This window comes from Monodon monoceros, unplaced genomic scaffold (assembly GCF_005190385.1).
Source record: "Monodon monoceros isolate NGI ecotype Baffin Bay Population unplaced genomic scaffold, NGI_Narwhal_1 Super_Scaffold_12, whole genome shotgun sequence".
Classification (NCBI taxonomy): Eukaryota; Metazoa; Chordata; class Mammalia; order Artiodactyla; family Monodontidae; genus Monodon; species Monodon monoceros.
The window spans coordinates 150,970,539-150,993,298 of NW_021703768.1; the positions used below are offsets into that span (position 1 = coordinate 150,970,539).

The following is a 22,760-nucleotide window of genomic DNA, read 5'->3' on the forward strand; positions in this document are numbered from 1 at the left end:
ACACTGGGAGGAAATGCATCAAAATGCTAATGGTGGGACCTCCTTGGTGGTCCAGTGGTAAAGAATCTGCCTTGCAATGCAGGGGATGCAGGTTCAATCCCTGGTCAGGGAACTAAGATCCCACATGCCGTGGGGCAGCTAAGCCCTTGTGCCACAACTACTGGGATCATGTGCCTCAATTACAGCCCATGTACTGCAAACTAAAGAGCCCACGCGCTCTGGAACCCGCGTGCCACAACTAGAGAAGAGAAAACCTGCACACCACAACTAGAGAGAAGCCCACGCACCACAATGAAGAGCCCACACACAACAAAAGATCCCACGTGCCTCAACAAAAGATTGTGCGTGCCACAACTAAGACCCAACGCAGCCAAAAATAAATTAAATAAATAAATCTTAAAAAAATAATAATTAAAAAATGCTAATGGTGGTTATGTCTAGAGGGTGGGGATTATGGGTGATTATCATGTTTTAGTTTAGGCTTCTGTGTATTTCTAATTGCCTGCAATTAGGTATTGCTTGTAAAATCAGGAAGAAAACAATAAACGTCATTAAAAATGAAAAAAAAAGAATACAGACAAAGGTGATCCAATAAATGTATAATTGGGTTCTCTAAAGAAGAAAACAAAACAATGAAAAAGACTAACATAAACACTATAATCAAAAAAAAATTTATAAGGGAGAAAACACCTGAATCTACAAAGTGAAAGTATATACGATTTACCTGGGAAAATGGACCCTGGACAGTCAATTTCCAGACATATACTAATATACCTATCTCATCCAAGAAAAATTTTTAAAGCATGCAGACTAACAAAAAGGCCTAATTACTTACCAGAAAAAGGAAAATAAACTGGACTTATGAAATGCAACATACAAAGCAACAAAACAAGGCGGCAGCATTTTAAAGAAACTCAAGGGAAAAAATATTTTTTTAAACCAAGCATTTTGGATTCCAACAAGCAGTCTTTCAGATATCAAGATTATACAAAAACAGTATCAAACACATAAGAACTCAGGAAATACTATACTCACAAGGCCTACCTGTCAAATCTAATTAAAAACAAGCACTATTCAACTAAAAAATGATTTTAGAGAAACCTGGCAAAAGAACTGATAGTGAATATTTAATATATTAAATTTTGGAACTAAGACTAAAAGTACAGGTGAGAACAGAAAAAAGCATGTAAATATTATATGCAGAAATGATGCAACTAATAAATGAGAGAAGACAGAAGTGGAAAACAGAATAAGTTCATTGACTATTGCATGCACTATAAGTGAAAGTCAAAGGATACTATTTACAACTGACAAACCAGATCATAGAAAGCTAAATTTTTAAAAATAAGGAAGAAAGGAGTTATAAAAGTCATTAATATAAGATAAACTCTGGGCTCCCCTGGTGGCTCAGTGATTGAGAATCCGCCTGCCAATGCAGGGGACACGGGTTCGAGCCCTGGTCCGGGAAGATCCCACATGCCACGGAGCAACTAAGCCCATGCACCACAACTACTGAGCCTGCGCTCTAGAGGTCACGAACCACAACTACTGAGCCCATGCACCACAACTACTGAAGGCCGCGCACCTAGAGCCCGTGCTCCGCAACAAGAGAAGCCACCACAATGAGAAGCCCATGCACCGCAACAAAGAGTAGCCCCCACTCGCCACAACCAGAGAAAGCCCATGCATAGCAATGAAGACCCAACGCAGTCAAAAATAAATTAATTAAATAAATAAAGTAAAAGAAAAAAAAGATAAACTCTAAAACAAAAAACAAAATTATAGAAAGAATAATTCCTGTAACATGGAAGTGAGTATCTGTTACCAGTGGGGGGTGAGTGAGGGAGGGAGGTAAAGGAGATGGGAAGAAATTTTATTTTTAAACATTGTACAAAGATGTAAAACTATACTTTCCAATATGCTAAAGTCAACTTAATCTAGGTTTCATAAGCATGTTAAAATAATTCATATTTCAATAAAGGGCAAACACCTGTATGAAGATTCTTGAAAAAATCATGGAAAATGCATTTTTTAATATGGAGTTTTACATAAGGGAACATGCATTAATATAAAGCAACATTATCCAACAATATTAATTTTCTGCCCTACTTCACTTTCTCTGAGCCCTCTTGATATATATCATCAATTGGAAAAGTCTATCAACTGTGTTTGGTGATTTGCATCCAGTGTGACACTTTGATGTTTTATTCATCTGCTTGAAATTGAATTATTTTCCCTAAAAATAAATAAAACAAAAAACATATACCAAAAAATATGCCTAAAGCAGAGCACCAAAAATCAAAGAATATAGAAAAAAATATATAGTGAATATAACAGCATCTAAGAAAATTCAACTCAAAGCTACATATAAGAGACCGTGTTCCAGAAAGAACACAGCCATTCTGGATCATAAGGTGATCCAGAATGGCTGAAAATGAAAGGTCTAGAAGATAATGGTAATCACCTAAATCTGAATCTCTCCACATATCATCCCAGAAAAAACCACAAGACCAACAAGGACCAGAAATAACACCATCTATGACCAATGCCTTCAGCATTATTAGGAGACAAAACATACCACAAACTTCAAATAACCAGTGAGCAGAGAAATAAACAACAAATTCTAACAGAGCTCCCACTGCAGTTGCAAGTCTGTGAGTACACAGAACAGAGAAAGGGAAGGCTTAAGAAACTCCATGAAAAATAAGAAAAAGAGATGAAAAACTGAAAGCACAGACAAAATCACCTTCAGAATTAGTGTCCCACACTAAGGCCAAACACTGGTCCAAGATGTGGTGCTTCACACAGTCAGCTACATTTTAAAGGGCTTGAAAGTGAGAGGAACAAAAGTGGCAACCACAGAGATGCACTGCTACTGGAAAAGAGGGAGATACACAAAGAAGAGGTGGTACCCCTCAGATTCATGGAAGAAAAAGAAAGGAGGAAAAAAAATGAAGGGTCCTGAAGAAAAAAACTGAAACATGCCAACCTCTCCTCCCCACCCTCCCAAGTGCACTAATATCAACAATAACATCCATAAAAGAAACTGTACTTCACTAGACTGAAGTACGCTAAAGTGACAAAAGGGAAGCTTTTGTCCAGGAAATGATAAGAATGAAAGAAGAAATTCCAAACTAAGCAACTATAAACCAAAAACACAAAATGCAAATAAAAACATTTCAGTTTATGAACATTCTCCTCTAATCACCAACCCAGAAAAAGAAATTAACACATTCCAAACAAATTTGAAAGAATCGTCTCCAGGTTAAGAAAAACCTAGAATCAGAAATTTAAAACTCAGACCATAAACTGACAAAAAAAGGAACAAATGAAATGAAAGTTGATAAAATTCGGGAAAAAACCTGAAAATAGATAAAACCATCTCAAAAAATAAAAATGGGTCTCCAAAGAAAAACTATACAAGTAAAAATCTAAAAGGGTCACTGAAGAAATACAAAAAAAAACAATGAGAAAATGAAGGGACTAACCTATAGCAGGGGTGCCCAACACCCGGGCCATGGACCGGTACTGGTCTGCAGCCTGTTAGGAACCAGGTCGCACAGCAGGAGGTGAGCAGCAGGCGAGTGAGTGAAGCTTCATGTGCCCGTCACCACTGCTCGCACTACCGCCTGAACCATCCCCCGCCCACCCTCCCACCCCCCCGCCATGGAAAAATTGTCTTCCACGAAACAGGTCCCTGGCGCCAAAAAGGCTGGGGACCACTGACCTATAGGATAGAGCAGAGAAAAGAACAAAATGAAAATAGGTATGCTACATTTCACATAAAAAGAAGTGGAATTAAGAAAACACGAATGGGCTTATTTTTGCTTTAAAGCAATGTAAGAATAAAAAAGAAATCAATAAAATTGGTTATCAACAGGGGTGAGGGATGTGGAATAGGGAGTACAGGATGGAAAAGCAAGGTAATTTCAGTATATCTTTCTCTACAGACTTAATTTGTTCAATAAAGCTTCCTACATAATGCAAACTTCCTACATAATGCAAAAATAAAATTAAATCAACAAGAATGGGAAGAAAACTAAAAAGCAACACACAATCAGTTGGATGGTACATTTTAAAGTACCTCAAGAACTTTATTAAATATAAAAGGTCTAAACACATTGGTTTAAAAAAGGAGAGACTGTCAGCCTGTATAAAATTAGAAAGATCAAACTCTGTGCTACCTACAAGAAACCCAAATAAAACATAAAGACATAACTAGGTTAAAAGTTAAAATACCAACAAATGGTGCTGGGAAAACTGGATACACACGAGCAAAAGAAGGAACTTAGACCCCTATCACATACCATACACAAAAGCTAATACCACAAAATGGATCAAAGGCCTAAATATAAGTGCTAAAATTTTAAAACACTTAGAAGAAAACACAGGGGAAAAGCTTCATGACACTGGATTTGGCAATGATTTTTTTGGTTATGACACCAAGGCACAAGAAACAAAAGAAAAAAATAGATAAACCGGACTAAATTTAAAACTACTGTGCATCGGGGCTTCCCTGGTGACGCAGTGGTTGAGAGTCCGCCTGCCGATGCAGGGAACACGGGTTCGTGCCCCGGTCCGGGAAGATCCCACATGCCACGGAGCGGCTGGGCCCGTGAGCCGTGGCCGCTCAGCCTGTGCGTCCGGAGCCTGTGCTCTGCAACGGGAGAGGCCACAACAGTGAGAGGCCTGTGTACCGCAAAAAAACCCTACTGTATATCAAAAGATATCAACAGAGTAAAAAGGCAACCTATGGAATGGGAGAATATATGTGCAAAACATATATCTGACAAGAGGCTAAGGAGAATATATGTGCAAAACATATATCTGACGAGGGGCTAACTATCCACAACATATAAAGAACTCCTACAATTCAATGACAATGTAAATATACTTACCCTAAAAATTGTTAAAATGGTAAATCTTATGTTATATATATTTTACCACTACACACACACACGCACAAAACATCTCATACTATACACAAAAATTAGCTCAAAATGGAACAAAGACCAAATCATAAGCACTAAAATTAAAAAACTCTTAGGGATCAACTTCATGACTTTATATTTGGCAATATATTCTCAGATATGATACTAAAAGCATAAGCAACCAAAGGGGAAAAAACAGATAAGCTGGACTTCATCAAAATTTAAAACTGTTGTGCATCAAGAAACATTAAGGAAGTGAAAAGACAACCCCAAAAATGAAAGAACATATTTGCAAATAATATACCTGATAGGAGGTTTAATATGCAAAATATTAAAAAGACCACCGAACAACAAAAAGACAAACTGCACTATATAAATGGACAAAGGCCTTGAACAGACATTGCTCCAAAGAAGCTATACAAATGGATAACAAGTACAAAAAAGATGCTCAAGCTCATCAGCCATTAGGGAAATGCAAGTCAAAACCACAATAAGAAACCACTACACACCCACTAGGGTGGTTATGATAATTAAATATTAAAAAATAACAAGTGTTATCAAGAACATAGAGAAACTGGAACCCCAGTACATCGTTGACAGAAATGTAAAACAGTGCAGCCGCTGTGGGGAAAAAAAGGAATGAAGTACTGTTACATGCTACAATATGGATGAACCTTGAAAACATATGTTAAGTGAAAGAAGTTAGTCACAAAAGCCCACATATTGTATGACTCCATTTATAAGACACGCCCAGAATAGGCAAATCCATAGAGACAAAAAGCAGATGAGTGGTTGCCTAGGGCTGGGAGTTTCAGGGGAAAAGGACAATGACTGCTGATGGGAACTGGTTTCTTTTTTAATTAATGAAACTGTTATAAAATTGATAGTGGTGATAGTTGTACAACTCTATGAACATACTAAGAACCAAGAATTATACTTTAATTTAGTGAATTATATAATATGTAATTTTATCTCAATAAAACTGACTATGGAAACATATTAGGATAGCTAGGCAATACTGAGGGGCCACTTGAGGTTTGTGGTCTTAAATATAACATGAGCACTGTTGGGCTCCTTAGGTAGGGACACATAATAGGTGGAGAATTGGATTTAACCAAAATTGGGTTTTCCCAGGGAGTACAGTAGAAATTAGAAATAAGTTGAGAGAAACAGAAGCATGTGGAGGCTAAACAATATGCTACTAAACAACCAAGGAATCACTGAAGAAATCAAAGAGGAAATCAAAATATACCTAGAGACACATAAAAATGAAAACATGACAATTCAAAACCTATGGGGGCAGTCGTTCACAAGCTGAGGCGCCGGCACAGCCGTTTCGCCCTGGCAACTCTGGTCTGAAGTGCCGGGTGTGAGGCCTCTTCATGCAGTATCCTGTGAGCAAGTGAAATTAGATGAAGCACAAAGGAAAAAAAGGTAAAATTCTGCAGGAAATCTTGCAGTCTGGCAAGGATATTTTAACTGCTCCTCAGATATTCTGGAGCCTTCATTCCCTGGTTTCCACTGACCCCACTAAAAAGAGCTCATTGCTGCTGGACACAATTACCATTCCACGAGGGGAAGACCTTGGAAGAGTAAGACACGGAGACCACCTTCTTCCCCACAGATACACCAGAAATACATCTACACGTGGAACAACTCCTACAGAATACCTACTGAACGCTGGCAGAAGACCTCAGACCTCCCAAAAGGCAAGAAAGTCCCCACGTACCTGGGCAGGGCAAAAGAAAAAAGAATAAACAGAGACAAAAGGATAGGGACGGGACCTGCACCAGTGGGAGGGAGCTGTGAAGGAGGAAAGGTTTCTACACACTAGGAAGCCCCTTCGCGGGCGGAGACTGCGGGTGGCGGAGGGGGGAAGCTCCGGAGCCGCGGAGGAGAGCACAGCAACAGGGGTGCGGAGGGCAAAGCGGAGAGAGTCCTGCACAGAGGATCGGTGCCGACCAGCAGTCACCAGCCCAAGAGGCTTCTCTGCTCACCCGAGGGGCGGGCGGGGCTGGGGGTTGCGGCTCGGGCTCAGAGCGCAGGGAGAGGACGGCGGTTGGCGGCGTGAGCACAGCCTGCAGGGGGTTAGTGCACCACGGCTAGCCGGGAGGGAGGTCGGGAGGAAAAGTCTGGACCTGCCGAAGAGGCTGGAGACTTTTTCTTCCCTCTTTGTTTCCTTGTGCACGAGGAGAGGGGATTAACAGCGCTGCTTAAAAGAGCTCCAGAGACGGGCCCGAGCCGCGGCTAAAAGCGCGGACCCCAGAGACGGGCATGAGACGCTAAGACTGCTGCTGCCGCCACCAAGAAGCCTGTGTGCGAGCACAGGTCACTATCCACACCCCCCTTGCGGGAGCCTGTGCAGCCCGCCACCGCCAGGGTCCCGGGATCCAGGGACAACTTCCCCGGGAGAACACACGGCGTGCCTCAGGCTGGTACAACGTCATGCTGGACTCTGCTGCTGCAGGCTCGCCCCCCACTCCGTACCCCTCCCTCCCCCCAGGCCTGAGTGAGCCAGAGTCCCCGAAGCAGCTGCTCCTTTAACCCCGTCCTGTCTGAGCGAAGAACAGACGCCCTCCTGCGACCTACACGCAGAGGCAGGGCCAAATCCAAAGCTGGGCCCCTGGGAGCTGTGCAACAAAGAAGAGAAAGGGAAAATCTCTGCCAGAAGCCTCAGAAGCAGCGGATTAAAGCTCCAGAATCAACTTGATGTACCCTGTATCTGTGGAATACCTGAATAGACAACGAATCATCCCAAATTGAGGAGGTGGACTTTGAGAGCAAGATTTATGATTTTTTCCCCTTTTCCTCTTTTTGTGAGTGTGTATGTATATGCTTCTGTGTGAGATTTTGTCTGTATAGCTTTGCTTCCACCATTTGTCCTAGGGTTCTATCTGTCCTTTCTTTTTGTTTTTTTTTTCTTTTTAAAAAAAATTGTTTTTCTTAATAATTACTTTTTATTTTAATAACTTTATTTTATCTTGCTTCCTTAATTCTTTCTTTCCCTCCCTCCCTCTCTCTCTCTCTTTCTTTCTTTCTACTTTTTCTCCCTTTTATTCTGAGCCATGTACATGAAAGGCTCTTGGTGCTGCAGCCAGGAGTCACTACTGTACCTCTGAGGTGGGAGAGCCAACTTCAGGGCACTGGTCCACAAGAGACCTCCCAGCTCCACGTAATACCAAACAGCAAAAATCTCCCAGAGATCTCCATCTCAACACCAGCACCCAGCTTCACTCAACGACCAGCAAGCTACAGTACTGGACACCCTATGCCAAACAACTAGCAAGACAGGAACACAACCCCACAGAGGCTGCCTAAAATCATAATAAGTCCACAGACACCCCAAAACACACCACCAGACGTGGACCTGCCCACCAGAAAGACAAGATCCAGCCTCATCCACCAGAACACAGGCACTAGTCCCCTCCACCAGGAAGCCTACACAACCCACTGAACCAACTTTAGCCACTGGGGACAGACACCAAAAACAACAGGAACTACGAACCTGCAGCCTGCAAAAAGGAGACCCCAAACACAGTAAGATAAGCAAAATGAGAAGACAGAAAAACACACAAAAGATGAAGGAGCAAGATAAAAACCCACCAGACCTAACAAATGAAGAGGAAATAGGCAGTCTACCTGAAAAAGAATTCAGAATAATCATAGTAAAGATGATCCAAAATCTTGGAAATAGCACAGACAAAATGCAAGAAACATTTAACAACGACCTAGAAGAACTAAAGATGAAACAAACAACGATGAACAACACAATAAATGAAATGAAAAATACTCTAGATGGGATCAATAGCAGAATAACTGAGGCAGAAGAACAGGTAAGTGAGTGACCTGGAAGATAAAATAGTGGAAATAACTACTGCAGAGCAGAATAAAGAAAAAAGAATGAAAAGAACTGAGGACAGTCTCAGAGACCTCTGGGACAACATTAAATGCAACAACATTCGAATTATAGGGGTTCCAGAAGAAGAAGAGAAAAAGAAAGGGACTGAGAAAAAATATGAAGAGATTATAGTTGAAAACTTCCCTAATATGGGAAAGGAAATAGTTAATCAAGTCCAGGAAGCACAGGGAGTCCCATACAGGATAAATCGAAGGAGAAATACGCCAAGACACATATTAATCAAACTGTCAAAAGTTAAATACAAAGAAAACATATTAAAAGCAGCAAGGGAAAAACAACAAATGACACACAAGGGAATCCCCATAAAGTTAACAGCTGATCTTTCAGCAGAAACTCTGCAAGCCAGAAGGGACTGGCAGGACATATTTAAACTGATGAAGGAGAAAAACCTGCAACCAAGATTACTCTGCACAGCAAGGATCTCATTCAGATTTGATGGAGAAATTAAAACCTTTACAGACAAGCAAAAGCTGAGAGAGTTCAGCACCAACAAACGAGCTTAAGACCAAATGCTAAAGGAACTTCTCTAGGCAAGAAACACAGGAGAAGGAAAAGACCTAAAATTGCGAACCCAAAACAATTAAGAAAACGGGAATAGGAACATGCATATCAATAATTACCTTAAATGTAAATGGACTAAATGCTCCCACCAAAAGACACAGATTGGCTGAATGGATACAAAAACAAGACCCATATATATGCTGTCTACAAGAGACCCACTTCAGACCTAGAGACACATACAGACTGAAAGTAAGGGGATGGAGAAAGATATTTCATGCAAATGGAAAACAAAAGAAAACTGGAGTAGCAATTCTCATATCAGACAAAATAGACTTTAAAATAAAGACTATTAGAAGAGACAAAGAAGGAAACTACATAATGATCAAGGGATCGATCCAAGAAGAAGATATAACAATTGTAAATATTTATGCACCCAACACAGCAGCACCTCAATACATAAGGCAAATACTAACAGCCATAAAAGGGGAAATCGACAGTTAACACATTCACAGTAGGGGACTTTAACACCCCACTTTCACCAATGGACAGATCATCCAAAATGAAAATAAATAAGGACACACAAGCTTTAAATGATACATTAAACAAGATGGACTTAATTGATATTTATAGGACATTCCATCCAAAAACAACAGAATACACATTTTTCTCTAGTGCTCATGGAACATTCTCCAGGATACATCATATCTTGGGTCACAAATCAAGCCTTGGTAAATTTAAGAAAATTGAAATCATATCAAGTATCTTTTCCAAACACAACACTATGAGACTAGATATCAATTACAGGAAAAGATCTGTAAAAAATACAAACACATGAAGGTTAAACAATACACTACTTAATAACCAAGTGATCACTGAAGAAATCAAAGAGGAAATCAAAAAATACCGAGAAACAAATAACAATGGAGACAGAACAACCCAAAACCTATGGGATGCAGCAAAAGCAGTTCTAAGAGGGAAGTTTATAGCAATACAACCCTACCTTTAGAAACAGGAAATATCTCGAATAAACAACCTAACCCTGCACCTAAAGCAATTAGAGAAAGAAGAACAAAAAACTCCCAATATTAGCAGAAGGAAAGAAATCATAAAAATCAGATCAGAAATAAATGAAAAAGAAATGAAGGAAATGATAGCAAAGATCAATAAAACTAAAAGCTGGTTCTTTGAGAAGATCAACAAAATTGATAAACCATTAGCCAGACTCATCAAGAAAAAAAGGGAGAAGACTCAACTCAATAGAATTAGAAATGAAAAAGGAGACATAACAACACTGCAGAAATACAAAAGATCATGAGAGATTACTACAAGCAACTCTATTCCAATAAAATGGACAACATTTTAGAAGAAATGGACAAATTCTTAGAAATACACAACCTGCCAAGACTGAATCAGGAAGAAATAGAAAATATGAACAGACCAATCACAAGCACTGAAATTGAAACTGTGATAAAAATCTTCCAACAAACGAAAGCCCAGGACCAGATGGCTTCACAGGCGAATTCTATCAAACATTTAAAGAGCTATCCTTCTATCCTTCTCAAACTCTTCCAAAATATAGCAGAGGGAGGAACACTCCCAAACTCATTCTACGAGGCCACCATCACCCTGATACCAAACGCAGACAAGGATGTCGCAAAGAAAGAAAACTACAGGCCAATATCACTGATGAACATAGATGCAAAAATCCTCAACAAAATACTAGCAAACAATCCAACAGCACATTAAAAGGATCATACACCATGATCAAGTGAGGTTTATTCCAGGAATGCAAGGATTCTCCAATATACGCAAATCAATCAACATGATACACCATATTAATAGAAGGAGAAAAACCATATGATCATCTCAATAGATGCAGAGAAAGCTTTCGACAAAATTCAACACCCATTTACGATAAAAACCCTGCAAAAAGTAGGCACAGAGGGAACTTTCCTCAACATAAAAAAGGCCATATATGACAAACCCACAGCCAACATCGTCCTCAATGGTGAAAAACTGAAAGCATTTCCACTAAGATCAGGAACAAGACAAGGTTGCCCACTCCCACCACTCTTATTCAACATAGTTTTGGAAGTTTTAGCCACAGCAATCAGAGAAGAAAAGGAAATAAAAGGAATCCAAATCGGAAAAGAAGAAGTAAAGCTGTCACTGTTTGCAGATGACATGATACTATACATAGAGAATCCTAAAGATGCTACCAGAAAACTACTAGAGCTAATCAAAGAATTTGGTAAAGTAGCAGGATACAAAATTAATGCACAGAAATCTCTGGCATTCCTATACACTAATGATGAAAAATCTGAAAGTGAAATCAAGAAAATACTCCTGTTTACCACTGCAACAAAAAGAATAAAATATCTAGGAATAAACCTACCTAAGGAGACAAAAGACCTGTATGCAGAAAATTATAAGACACAGATGAAAGAAATTAAAGATGATACAAATAGAAGGAGAGATATACCATGTTCTTGGATTGGAAGAATCAACATTGTGAAAATGACTCTACTACCCAAAGCAATCTACATATTCAATACAATCCCTATCAAACTACCACTGGCATTTTTCACAGAACTAGAACAAAAAATTTCATAATTTGTGGAAACACAAAAGACCCCGAATAGCCAAAGCAATCATGAGAACGAAAAACGGAGCTGGAGGAATCAGGCTCCCTGACTTCAGACTATACTACAAAGCTACAGTAATCAAGACAGTATGGTACTGGCACAAAAACAGAAAGATAGATCAATGGAACAGGATAGAAAGCCCAGAGATAAACCCATGCACATATGGTCACCTTATCTTCAATAAAGGAGGCAGGAATGTACAGTGGAGAAAGGACAGCCTCTTCAATAAGTGGTGCTGGGAAAACTGGACAGGTACATGTAAAAGTATGAGATTAGATCACTCCCTAACACCATACACAAAAGTAAGCTCAAAATGGATTAAAGACCTAAATGTAAGGCCAGAAACTATCAAACTCTTAGAGGAAAACATAGGCAGAACACTCTATGACATAAATCACAGCAAAATCCTTTTTGACCCACCTCCTAGAGAAATGGAAATAAAAACAAAAATAAACAAATGGGACCTAATGAAACTTCAAAGCTTTTGCACAGCAAAGGAAACCATAAACAAGACCAAAAGACAACCCTCAGAATGGGAGAAAATGTTTGTAAATGAAGCAACTGACAAAGGATTAATCTCCAAAATTTATAAGCGGCTCATGCAGCTCAATAACAAAAAAACAAACAACCCAATCCAAAAATGGGCAGAAGACCTAAATAGACATTTCTCCAAAGAAGATATACAGACTGCCAACAAACACATGAAAGAATGCTCAACATCATTAATCATTAGAGAAATGCAAATCAAAACTACAATGACATATCATCTCACACCAGTCAGAATGGCCATCATCAAAAAATCTAGAAACAATAAATGCTGGAGAGGGTGTGGAGAAAAGGGAACACTCTCACACTGCTGGTGGGAATGTGAATTGGTACAGCCACTATGGAGAACAGTATGGAGGTTCCTTAAAAAACTACAAATAGAACTAACATATGACCCAGCAATCCCACTACTGGGCACATACCCTGAGAAAACCATAATTCAAAAAGAGTCATGTACCAAAATGTTCATTGCAGCTCTATTTACAATAGCCCGGAGATGGAAACAATGTAAGTGTCCATCATTGGATGAATGGATAAAGAAGATGTGGCACATATATACAATGGAATATTATTCAGCCATAAAAAGAAACAAAATTGAGCCATTTGTAGTCAGGTGGATGGACCTGGAGTCTGTCATACAGAGTGAAGTAAGTCAGATAGAGAAAGACAAATACCGTATGCTAACACATATATATGGAATTTAAGGGAAAAAAATTGTCATGAAGAACCTATGGGTAAGACAGGAATAAAGACACAGACCTACTAGAGAATGGACTTGAGGATATGGGGAGGGGGAAGGGTAAGCTGTGACAAAGCAAGAGAGTGGCATGGACATATATACACTACCAAACGTAAAATAGATAGCTAGTGGGAAGTAGCCGCATAGCACAGGGAGATCAGCTCGGTGCTTTGTGACCACCTAGAGGGGTGGGATAGGGAGGGTGGGAGGGAGGCAGACACAAGAGGGAAGAGATATGGGAACATATGTATATGTATAACGGATTCACTTTGTTATAAAGCAGAAACTAATACACCATTGTAAAGCAATTATACTCCAAAAAAGATGTAAAAATAAAAAAAATTTTTAAAAGAAATAATTTCAACAGATGCCTACCTATAATATAATAAATTTATATAATTCATATAATAAAACTTAAATGGGTGGAATCGAAAAAAAAAAGATTCCAAAACCTATGGGACACGACAAAAGCAGTTTTAAGAGGGAAGTTTATACCAATGCAAGCTTACCTCAGGAAACAAGTAAAATCTCAAGAAACAACCTAATCTTACACCTAGAGCAACTAAAGAAAGAAGAACAAACAAAACCCAGTTCATAGAAGGAAAGAAATCATAAAGATCAGAGTAGAAATAAATGAAATAGAGACCAAGAAAACAGAAAGATCAATGAAACTAAAAGTTTTTTGAAAAGATAAACAAAATTGATAAACCTTTAGCCAGACACATCAAGAAAAAAAGGAAGAGTGCTCAAATCAATAAAATCAGAAATGAAAAAGGAGAAATCACAACTGACACAACAGAAATACAAAGGACCATAAGAGACAACTGACGAGCAACTATATGCCAAAAAAAATGGACAACCTAAAAAAAATGGACAAATTCTTAGAAAGGTACACTCTCCCAAAACCGAACCAGGAAAAAATAGAAAATATGAACACACCAATTAAAAGTACTGAAATTTAATCTGTGATTTTAAAACTCCCAACAAACAAAAGTACAGGACCAGATGGCTTCACAGGCCACTTCTACCAAACATTTAAAGAAGAGTTAACACCTATCCTTCTGAAGCTACTCCAAAAAACCGCAGAGGAAGAAACGCTTCCAAACTCATTCTATGAGGTCACCATCACCCTGATTCCAAAACCAGACAAAGATAACCACAAAAAAAGAGAAAATTACAGGCCAATGTAATTTCTGTTCATCACTGATGAACATAGACGCAAAAATCCTCAATAGGATACTAGCAAACTGAATGCAACAATACATTAAAAGGATCATATACCATCATCAAGTGGGATTTATCCCAGGGATGCAAGGATTTTTCAATATCCACAAATAAACCAATGTGCTACACCACATTAACAAATTGAAGAATAGGGACTTCCCTGGTGGCACAGTGGTTAAGAATCCACCTGCCCATGCAGGGGACATGGGTTCCATCTGTAGTTCGGGAAGATCCCACATGCCACGTAGCAACAAAGCCCATGTGCCACAACTACTGAGCCTGTGCTCTAGAGCCCGCATGCCGCAACTACTGAAGCCCGAGAGCCTAGAGCCTGAACTCCACAACAAGAGAAGCCACTGAAATGAGAAGCCCACACATGGCAACAAAGAGCAGCCCCCGCTCGCTGCAACTACACAGAGGTTGCGCACAGCAACGCAGCCAAAAGACCCAATGCAGCCAAAAAAAAAAAAAAACAACGAATTGAAGAATAAAAACCATATGATCATCTCAATAGATGCAGAAAAAGCTTTTGATAAAATACAACATCCATTTACGATAAAAACTCTCCAGAAAGTGGGCATAGGGGAAATCTACCTCAACGTAAAAAAGGCCACATATGACAAACTCACGCTAATATCATATTCAATGGTGAAAAACTGAAAGCATTTCCTCTAAGATCAGGAAAAAGACAAGGATGTCCACTCTCGCCACTTTTTATTCTACATAGTTTTGGAAGTCCTAGCCACAGCAATCAGAGAAGAACAAGAAATAAAAGGGACCTAATTTGGAAAAGAGGAAGTAAAATTGTCACTCTTTGCAGGTGACATGATGCTACACATAGCAAATCCTAAAGACACTACCAGAAAACTACTAGAGCTCATCAACGAATTCAGTAAAGTTGCAACATACAAAATTAATACACAGAAATCTCTTGCATTTCTCTACACTAACAACAAAAGATCAGAAAGAGAAATTAAGGAAACAATCCCATTTACCATCACATCAAAAAGAATAAAATACCTAGGAATAAACCTACCTAAGGAGGCAAAAGACCTGTACTCTGAAAACTGTAAGATGCTGATGAAAGAAATCAAACAAGACACAAACAGATGGAAAGATATACCATGTTTTTGGATTGGAAGAATCAATATTGTCAAAATGACCATACTACCCAAGTCAATCTACAGATTCAATGCAATCTCTATCAAACTACCAATGGCACTTTTCACAGAACTAGAACAAAAAACTTTTAAATTTGTATGGAAACACAAAAGACCCAAAGCAATGTTGAGAAAGAAAAACGAAGCTCGAGAAATCAGGGTCCCTGACTTCAGACTATACTACAAAGCTACAGTCATCAAAACAAAATGGTCCTAGCACAGAAACAGAAATATAGATCAATAGAACAGGATAGAAAGCCCAGAAATAAATCCACTCACCTATGGTCAACTAATCTATGACAAAGGAGGCAAGGATATACAATAGAGAAAAGACAGTCTCTTCAATAAGTGGTGCTGGGAAAACTGGACAGCTACATGTAAAAGAATGAAATTAGAACATTCTCTAACACCATACACAAAAATAAACTCAAAATGGAATAAAAACCTAAACATAGGACCAGATACCATAAAACTCCTAGAGTAAAATATAGGCAAGATGCTCTTTAACATAAATTGCAGCAATATTTTTCTGGATCCACCTCCTTGAGTAATGAAAATAAAAATAAACAAATGGAACCTAATTAAACTTAAAAGCTTTTGCACAGCAAACGAAACTATAACAAAACGAAGACAACCTACAGAAAGGGAGAAAATATTTGCAAACGATGCAACCAACAAGAGATTAATTTCCAAAATATACAAACAGCTCATGTAGCTCAATATCAAAAAAACAAACAGCCCAATCAAAAAATGAGCAGAAGACCTAAATAGACATTTCTCCAAGGACGACATACAGATGGCCAAAAGGCAGATGAAAAGATGGTCAACATCACTAATTATTAGAGAAGTGCAAATCAAAAGTACAATGAGGGGGACTTCCCTGGTGGCGCAGTGGTTGAGAGTCCGCCTGCCGATGCAGGGGGCACGGGTTCACGCCCTGGTCCGGGAAGATCCCACATGCCGCGGAGCAGCTGGGCCCACGAGCAATGGTCACTAAGCCTGCGCGTCCGGAGCCTGTGCTCCGCAACGGGAGAGGCCACAACAGTGAGAGGCCTGTGTTCCGCAAAAATATAAAAAATAAAAAATAAAAAGTACAATGAGGGGACTTCCCTGGTGGTCCAGTGGTTAAGAATCTGCCTTGCAATGCAGGAGATCCAGGTTTGATCCCTGGTCAGGGAAACAAGATCCCATATGCTGCGGAGCAACTTAAGCCCACACACTGCAACTACTACTGAGTCCAGTGCTCTACAGCCGACATGTCACAACCAGAGAGCCCTTGTGTCACAACACCTGAGCCTGCGTGCTCTGGAGCCTGTGCGCCACAACTAGAGAGAAGCCTGTGTGCTGCAAAGAAAGATCTTACATGCCACAACGAAGATCCCACGTGCCACAATAAGGCCCAATGCAGCCAAATAAATCAAAAAAAAAAAAAAAAAAAAAAGGACAGTGAGGTATCAACTCACACCAGTCAAAATGGCCATCATCAAAAAGTCTACAAATAAATGCTAGAAAGTGTGTAGAGAAAAAGGAAGCCTCCTACAATGCTGGTGAGAATGTAAATTGGTACAGCCACTATGGAGAAGTTTGGAGCTTCCTTGAGAAACTAAAAATAGAGCTACCATATGATCCTGCAATCCCACTCCTAGACATATACCCAGAGAAAACCCTAATTTCTAAAAGATTCATGCACCAAAATGTTCACTGCAGCACTATTTACAATAGCCAAGACATGAAAGCAAACTAAATGTCCATCGACAGATGAATGGATAAAGAGATGTGGTATACACACACACACACACACACACACACACACACACACACACAAATGGAATATTACTCAGCCATAAAAAAGAATGAAATAATGCCATTTTCAGCAACATGGATGGACCCAGAGATTATCATACTAAGTGAAATAAGCCAGACAAAGACAAATATCATATGACATTGCTTATATGTGCAATCTAAAAAAAACAAAAAACAGACACAAGTGAACTTATTTCCAAAACAAAAAGAGGCTGACAAACACAGAAAACAAACTTACGGTTCCAAAAGGGAAAGGGGGGTGGAGGAGGGATAAATTAGGAGCCTGGGATTAACATATACACAATACTATGCATAAAATATATAACCAACAAGGACCTACTGTATAGCACAGGGGACTATTCTCCATATTTTGTAATAACCTATAACTGAATTGCTGTGCTATACACATGAAACTTACACAATACTGTAAATCAACTATACTTCAGTTAAAAAATTTTTTTAAGAAAAGAAAGAAGTTGAAAGAATATTCAAGTGAATAGTTAGTATAACCATGAGACCTAGGTTAGGTAAGTGAGGACATGACAGGATGATGGACAGTGAAAAGGTGATAGCCTGGAATTAGACGTCCTAGTGGGGCTGAAGGATTATTGGAGTTAGGGTATTAGAAGGAGTGAGCTGGAAAAGACAGGTGGTGGTGATGTTGGAAGTGGCATGATTATTACTGACAGGCTCAGTCAGGGTTCCTCACTGGAACCACAGAACACTGAAAATGAATCGAATGTTTTCCTTACTTCTCCCGAGGATGGTACATAACTGGTTGGTACTATTCTAGATGCGGAGGACAGAGGTTAATGCATTACATACAATGGATACCTGAGGACATTAGGCTTACTTCTCTCTCAGAAATCCCACTTGAGAAAGGCTGAGATGGTATGATCCATGGGAGCTGATAGCAAAAAGGTAAAGGAAGTGAGAGGACAGATACTGAATGAATCATAGCTTAGGCTGAACTACAGAAACTGCAACTTTCATATTCTTCAGTCTAATATGTACATATTAAAATCACCAAGAATGATGGCAAGACTGGCAAAAAGAAAGACAGCAAGTGATACGTTAAAAGTTTCAACGAATAGCCAGGAAAAGGGGTGGGCTGGGTGACCAGGAGGATAGTAGATGACTTCTTCAAGGTGGAGCAGCAGGCATAGCAGAATGGTTTGTGCTTCAAACCAGGTTGTCCAGTAGTCTGGAAGCAACAACGAAGAGTAAGAGGATATTTACCCCACCTCCAGGTCAGTGGTATTGTGTTGTAAGGAAGAAGAAATAGCCAGTACCTGAGAAGGTACAAGGAGAAGCAGTATGCTCAGAGGACAGCCATCTTTCAGTTCGAGCAAGAAGATGAAGAGAAATTCCACAGAGAGGGTTAAGAATGTCGATTTTTTTGATCACTGACCCTAATTCCAGAGGGCAGAGCCATTTTGAGCGCAGGAGTGGGAGACTGAGTCATATTAGAAAAGTGCCCCCAGATGACGGATTAGAGTCGTGGGATGAGAATCTAGGTGATGAGAGAAGCTATGGGAAGCCTGAATTTCTTGGGGGTGTCCAAGGTAAGCAGATTTAAGGCAAGATAGGATTAGTCCAGGTTATCTTCTTTTTTTCTTTTAAACTTTTTTTTTAATGAGATTGATTGATTGATTGAAGTAATTTTATTTTATTTATTTATTTATTTTTGGCTGCGTTGGGTCTTCGTTGCTGCGCTCAGGCTTTCTCTAGTTGTGCCGAGCAGGGCTACTCTTTGCTGCGGTGCGCAGGCTTCTCACCGCGGTGGCTTCTCTTGTTGTGGAACACAGGCTCTAGTTGTGCAGGCTTCAGTAGTTGTGGTGCGGGGGTGCAGTAGTTGTGGGACACGGACTTAGTTGCTCCATGGCATGTGGGATCTTCCCAGACCAGGGCTCGAACCGTGTCCCGTACACTGGCAGGTGGATTCTTAACTACTGTGCCACCAGGAAAGTCCCCAGTCCTGGTTATCTCTTAAAGGAGCAGTACTAGCCAATGCCATGACAGAAATGTTCTATATCAGCAGGATCAAACACGGTAGCCACTAGTGCCTACTGAGCACTTGAAATGTGACTCATATGACATTCACAAAAATGAAAAGGTATCAGTGAACTGTGGGACTATTTCAAGTGACCTAATACACAGGTAACTACAGTCCTTGTACAGGGCAAGGAACAAAAACACATGTGAAGATATAATGACTGAGAACACTCCAAACTTGATGAAAACTATAAATCCACAGATCTAATAAGTTCTAAAACCCACAGGTACAATAAGCATCTTTTTAAAAGAGCATAGTGCGACTTCCCTGGTGGTCCAGTGGTTAAGAATCTGCCCTCCAATGCAGGGAACACAGGTTCAATCCCCGGTCAGGAAACTAAGATCCCACATGCTGTGGGGCAACTAAGCCCACAAGCCACAACTACAGAGCCCCCACACTCTGGAGCCTGCATGCAATGAAAGATCCCACATGCTGCAACTAAGACACAGCCAAAAATAAATAAATAAATATTAAAATCAAAAAAGAGTGAAGGGCTCCCCTGGTGGCACAGTGGTTGAGAGTCCGCCTGCCAATGCAGGGGACACGGGTTCGTGCCTCAGTCCGGGAAGATCCCACATGCCGTGGAGTGGCTGCGCCCATGAGCCATGGCAGCTGAGTCTGCGCGTCCGGAGCCTGTGCTCCGCAATGGAAGAGGCCACAACAGTGAGAGGCCCACGTACCGCAAAAAAAAAAAAAAAAAAAAAAAAGAGTGTAAAGGCAAGTCACTCTGACAGAGTTGTCATACCTCACAGAATTTCTAGTCAGAATATGTATAAAACAATACAAAAATAAACAAATAAACATATCATAATCAACTGTTAAAAACCGATGTGAGGGCTTCCCTGGTAGCGCAGTGGTTGAGAGTCCACCTGCCAATGCAGGGGACATGGGTTCATGCGCCGGTCCGGGAAGATCCCACATGCCGTGGAGCGGCTGGGCCCATGAGCCATGGCCGCTGAGCCTGCGCATCCGGAGCCTGTGATCTGCAACGGGAGAGGCCACAACAGTGAGAGGCCTGCGTACAGCAAAAAAAAAAAACGGTGTGATAGGGACTTTCCTGGTAGTAAGACTCCCCACTTCCACTGCAGAGGGCATGGGTTCGATCTCTGGAATCGCATGGAGCAGCCAAAAAAAAAAAAAGATGAAAAAAAAACAAACACAAAAAACAGTGATAAAGGAAAAATCTTAAAGCCAGAGGAAAAAAATGAACACACAGAAAAAAATAAAGATTATACCAGATTTCCTGGAAACAATATAAGCAAGAAGACAGGGGAGCAAAATCTTTTAAAATACTGAAAGAAGAAAGTTAACTTACTAAAATTCTTTAACCTACCAGCAAAATCTTTCAAAAATGAAGGCTGAGACTCAGACACAGAAAACAAATTTATGGTTACAAAAGGGGAAAGGGGGCTGGGGAGAGGGATAAATTAGAAGGTTGAGATTAACATATACACACTACTATATACAAAATAGATAACCAACAAGGACCTACTATATAGCACAGAGCACTATATTTTGTAATAAACTACAAGGGAAAAGAATCTGAAAATGAATATATAGAGAATATATATATATATATACAACTGAATATATACAACTGACTCACTCTGCTGTACCCCTGAAACTAACATGATATTGTAAATCAAGTATACTTCAATAAAAATAAATAAATAAAAATTTAAAGGTTAAAAAAAAAAAATGAAGGCTACTAAATGTAATATGATATCCTGGATTAGATCCTAGAACAGAAATAGGTTAGTAGTGGAAAATCTGGTGAATCTGAATGAAGTCTAGAGTTTAGTTAATGCAATAGTGTTAATGTCTCAGTTCTGAAAAATGCACCATGGTTACAATGTTAAAAAGATGTTAACATTAGAAGAAAGTGAGTGAATGGTATAAAGAAACCTGTTACTAACTTTCCAACATTTTAACAAGTCTAAATTATTCCAAACTAAAAACTTTATTGGAAAAAAAAGACAAAACAGAGACTTTTCAGATATACTAACACTGAAACAATTAATTGCCAGCAGACCCACAAACAAAAAACAAAGTCCTTCAGGCAGGACTGGATTGTGGGCCTCCCTCCGTTTAATTCATATGTTCAATACCTAATGTGATGGTATTTAGAGTTGCCTCCTTTGGGAGGTAATTATGATTACATGAAGTCATTAAGGTGGGACCCTCATGATGGAATTAATGCCCTTATAAGAGGAAACACCAGAGAGCTTGCTGTCTTTCTCCCAGTACATGCAGAAAAGAAAAGCCATATGAGTACATGGTGAGAAAGTAGCCATCTGAAACTCAAGGAGAGAGTTCTTACCAGACACTGACCCTTCTGGCACTTTGATCTCGGACGTCTCCAGAATTGTTAGGAAGTAAATTTACATGTTTAAGCTACCTAGTCCATGGCATAAGAAAAACATGACACCAGATGTAAATACAGAGTTACACAAAGAAATGAAAAGCACCAAAAATGGAAACTACATGAATAACTACATGACTGTTTATCGTCAAACAATAACTATTTAACAAAATAATAATAATGTATTATGGGGTTTACAATACATGTACAAGTAAAATGCATGACAACAGTAACAAAGTTGGGGAGGGATAATAACAGTAAACTATTGTAAGATGATTATATTATACACGAAGTGGTATGGCATCACTTGAAGGTAGACTGTGATAGGCTAAATATGCATACTAAAAATAACCACTAAAATAAAAAAGCATTATAACCAGCAAGTCAAAAATGGAGATCAAATGGGATCATAGGGAGGGAGGGAGGGAGGGAGGGAGGGAGGGAGGGAGGGAGGGAGGGAGGGAGAGAGATTATAAAAAATACTTGATTGACAAAAAGTAGGCAGAGTACCTAAACAGACACACCAGTCAAAATGGCCATCATCAAAAAGTCTACAAACAATAAATGCCGGAGAGAGTGTAGAGAAAAGGGAACCCTCCTACACTGCCGGTGGGAATGTAAATTGGTGCAGCCACTATGGAGCACAGCATGGAGGTTCCCCAAAAAACTAAAAATAGAGTTGCCATATGATCCAGCAATCCCACTCCTGGGCATATATCCAGACAAAACTATAATTTGAAAAGATACATGCACCCCAATATTCATAGCAGCACTATTTACAACAGCCAAGACATGAGGGCAACCTAAATACCCATCGACAGATGAATGGTTAAAGAAGTTGTGGTATATATGTATACAATGAAATATTACTCAG

General features: G+C 39.6%; 1 protein-coding gene across 3 annotated transcripts in view; it reads right to left on the reverse strand.

Moving 5' to 3' along the window:
* UIMC1 (ubiquitin interaction motif containing 1) overlaps positions 1–22,760 on the reverse strand; it is a 137,203-nt gene that overhangs the window by 87,953 nt on the left and 26,490 nt on the right. The window lies entirely within an intron of this gene.